Consider the following 4,553-nt stretch of genomic DNA (forward strand, 5'->3'; position numbering starts at 1 on the left):
TGAGGGAACAGTTAGTAAACGGTGGTACACTAATACAGTGGTGTAGTATGCCCTTACTAAAATGATTATTGTAAACACTGTAGGAAAATGTTGATGGTAAGTTGAATGAAGTCAGTAGACAAACCTCTGCCTCGGTTGTAATTACTAAAGAAGCCATATGCTTGTGGAAGTGACTAAGGGGCCATGAGGAACTTAATACAGCTATTGTGTTTGAAAGTGGAATGGTGGGTAATATTTCAAAAAGTACATTTTATAATTGAAAATAAAGTTTTAACTCTTTTTTTTTCAAAATTTTAATTTCTGAAAAGATAATCGGCACTCTTTTGGGACGTTAGTTTTCCAGAGCTCGCCCCCCTGGGCTAGCACTTACCTTTTACTTTACTCACATCTTTTCGTCTTTTGGCTCACTTGTCTGTTGTTACTGTTCTGATGTTTGATTGTATTTCTTCTCAAACCTGATTCATGACTTACCTCGACTCTCGTTTTAGAACGTTATCTTTAGATCCAAAAAATACCTTTAGGGAGAGAAGAATAAGGACCGGAAGAAGGAAAAGGCTGCTTCGTCCTCTCGAAGGTACAAAATTAAAAATCGGATGGACCCAGTCCCTTTCCAAAATAAAGTTTTGGTCAAGTAGGGTAAGATAGACCTAAATAATAATTATACACATATTTATAGTAGATAAGCACCATGAAGAGCTAGGATACAGGGAGCACATACCCACATGCACACGCACGCAGACACGAGAAATACAGTCTTGAGTTTGGGTTCAAAGGAATGCATCCACAAATATCTGATTTTTTTTTTTAAAGGTTTTATTTATTTGACGAGAGACACAACGAGAGAGGGAACACAAGCAGGGGGAGTGGGAGAGGGAGAAGCAGGCTTCCCGCGGAGCAGGGAGCTGATGGGGGGCTGGATCCCAGGATCCTGGGATCATGACCTGAGCTGAAGGCAGATGCTTAACGACTGAGCCACCCAGGCGCCCCAAATATGATATTTAAGATCATATTTTATAAAAGACATACAGAAATTATCTAAGATGAAAAAAAGGAAGTAATTGTTAAAGGCTAAAGGAAACTTCTTGTTTGGCAGAGATATAAAAAAGAGAAAAAGGTGAAGAAACGAGGTCCTCAGTAGCTTAAGGAAGTATGAAAACTCCAATACTGTGATTGCGGCTCAGGGCATAGGAGTAAGGGAGAATGTAGTGTTGTTAGATGTGACATTTAGGCATGATTTTATATGCCATGGTAAGAATTTAGGATTCTTCCTAAATTCTTTCCTTCCTAAAAGCAAGGAAAGCCACTGAAATGTTTTATGCAAGAAAACAAGAGATACTACTCATATATTGAAGGGACTATTTAGATGTTTTTTTGGAGAACCATCCGGAAGAAAGCTAGAGTGAATGTGCATCACTAAAAAGCTATTGCAGGAGACCAAGCAAGAAATCATTGTGGCTTAGACCAGGTGCTGCCATGAAGCTGGAGAAGTTTTGTATTGAAGAAATATTTTTGAGATAGAATTCACTGGGTTTGGTGACTAATGAGAAAGCAAAGGAATTTGGACTAAGACTGCGAAATTTGACCATTTAAGGTTTTGGTTAATACAAATCCAGGAAGGAGACTGGACAAGTGGCAGAGAGAGAGAAATAAGTTTTTAAAAGGCCTTCATGAAGCAGGGAGTTATTATGTATATGCTAGGTACTTCTGCCTACTTCCCTAGAAGGACGGTCCCAAACTAATTTAGAGTGCTATCAAGTTCGGTTTTACTTTCTATCCTGTGTTTGTAGAGACCAACTTTTCCAGAACAGTGGGGGTCTTCACTGCCTCCTGCCATAGGGACTCCTCACAAAAGTCTCCTCATGGGGAAGGATGGTCCTTACTTCTGTGGAGGCAGAAGGGGAGCAGGATGCATCAGACTTCCACTCCCTTGGCCTTTCCGTTCCAGTTAGGTTTCATGAGAATAGTATTCCAGAGTGCCAATTTCTGCTTGGAAGGCCCTGGGAAATCTTAAAATGGAGTTAAAACCAAGAAAGCCCAGAGATTAAAGTTCCAGTTAACTTGGATTTTGACTTACACAGCACGGGAGAAAACCTCTCCAACTTCAGCTTTAGGATGCTATGGGGCAACTGGGAGGCTTTCTGGAGGCTACAACTGGAACAGGCTCTGCCGGTTTCCCATCCCTCCTCCCCTGCTCCTCCTCCTCCTCCTCCTCTTTCAGTTCTCCCTCTGCCCTTTCCTTCAGGCTTCAAATAAGGGACAGGTTTCAGTGCATGTTAAAGTCTAGCAAAACTCCCTTTCTCGCTTGGTCTAATTGTCAAGAAGTCATGGCCCGTTATTTCTCACTGCAACTCCTCCTCAGAAGCATGACCCTAAAACTCAGCAGTTCTCCTTAGAGAAAATGCATGCTATAACCATTCTAAAGAAAAAATAGTTTCCCCAATTACCACCACCTAGGTTTCTCCCTTTTAACATGTATTTATTATCATTTAGAGTTGAGGGGAATTGTTTTTCTGCCACTTTGGAGTACAAAGACACAAAATAATTGAAGACATTCAGTGACTGCTTTTTGTTCTCGGGGGTCCATCACTTTATATGTTTATATTTATTTAAAGATTTCCTTAGAAATAAAGAAGACTAGCAAATATTTACTCAGCCGAGTTCTCCACAATCTTGGATACTATATCAAATATTGCAAAGAATAAAATGTTTTCATTGGCTCGGTCCTGCGAGACTGCCCTGGAGTTACCTGGTGATGTGGTGGGGAGAAACTAGACCGGGGCCACTGAGAGTTAATGAGAGATGGGGAGAGAGGAACAGGGATTGTAGTCTGCACCTACCACAGGTGGCTAGGAAGAAGAGGAAAGAGAACAGCTGTTGAATGGTGAAAATCTCAATTTTTAATTTTAAGACGGAAGTCACCGAATAATATATAAAGATATAAATAAAAATCAAAGGGATAGTAAATAGAATATAAGCAGAAGATAAAAGAACAGAAAAACTGGGAATGAAAGGGTTAGGGGAGAAGCTGGGATTTAGAGCAAAACTGAGAGATTGCCTTCCTTGGCGGAGGGATGCAATCTGGACTAAAGCGTGTATGAAATTACAGATGGCAGGTCCGCTGAGGTAGGTTTGGACTGTGTGTGCCAGGAACTGGAATTTTGTTTTTGGTCTTTGTTTTTTTAGTGAAATATGATGCAATGTCAAATGCTCAGAATGGATAAAATTTTAAAACGTTGCAGATAGTATTCAAGAAAGCTGATTAGAAAATACATTAGAATACCACAGTGAACTGAATGTGTATGCCCCCTCCCCAAATTCATCAGCTGAAACTTGATGCCCAATGTGATCGTTTTAGGCGGTGGGGCCCATGGGAGGTGATTAGGTCCTGAAAGCAGGGCCCTCCTGAATGGAATTAGTGCCTTTGTAGAAGAGATTCCAGAGAGCTTTCTTGCCCCTCCTTCTGCTGGGTGAGGTTATGGTGAAAAGATGACCACCCATGAGGAAATCGGCTCTCACCAACACTGAACCTGAGGGTGCCATGATCTTCGACTTCCCAGCCTCCAGAACTGTGAGAAATAGCATTTGTTGTTTATAAGTCATTAGTTTATGGCATTTTTGTTTTAGCAGACCAAACAGACTGATGCTAAGGGATTACTGAAAGCCAAGTTGAAACTGGTGACCGTCAATTTTCAGGTATAACAGGTTGCCTGCCCATTTGTAGGAGACTCTAGAGCAGTCCACAGCTACCCTATGCAATGTAGAAAAGAGAAAAATATATTCTCTTAACGTTGGTGTAGGAGTGAGTTTGAGTTGTGCCAACAAGTAAATACACATTATTACACTTCACTATATCTTCCTATAATCTAACATACTGTATTACGCAGTATTACCACTATTACATTTTATTATATGACCTTATAAGGCAAAATCTTCTGATCAACCATGTTTGGGACGTAGCACTAATAGCATTCTTTTTGCAACTTTTCGTGACTAAGTGTCTGCCTCTGTGGTTTCTCAGCATATTCTTTGCATACTTTTATTATAGGACTTATCATAACATTATGATCTTTTTTTTGTTTGCTTCACTTCCTATTAGATAGTACATTTCATAAAGTCGGGAACCTCTTCTTCCAATTTTATATTCTTAGTACAGAGCACTGGGCCTAAGTTTTCAAGAAATGCTTGTTCAACAGAAATGAGCGCATCTATTCTCTACAATTGAAATACCTAAATCAAAAATTCTTAAACAATTATGTCCTTGCTTGTATATTTAAAACTTATTCATTGCTAAATTTTGGCTTAAAATAGTTTAATGTAGGGTTTTTATTTTGAAGTTGCAATGCACATGGACATGTACTCTGGTAAATGAAAAATTCTTTTCTATTTTTATTCCTGAAATTAAGTATAAACTATTATAATGTAGCGATTGCTACCATATGATCACCGTCATCCGCAATGTAAAACTATTATAATGAATCTAAAGTAGTGTTTGCAAACATATATAAATTTACTTTAACCTGGTTATGAAAATGTAAAATACTTTGTCCTAATTC

The sequence above is a fragment of the Eumetopias jubatus genome, unplaced genomic scaffold, assembly GCF_037043125.1.
Source record: "Eumetopias jubatus isolate StellerSeaLion01/CBP00866 unplaced genomic scaffold, mEumJub1_p1.0 scaffold_3, whole genome shotgun sequence".
NCBI lineage: Eukaryota > Metazoa > Chordata > Mammalia > Carnivora > Otariidae > Eumetopias > Eumetopias jubatus.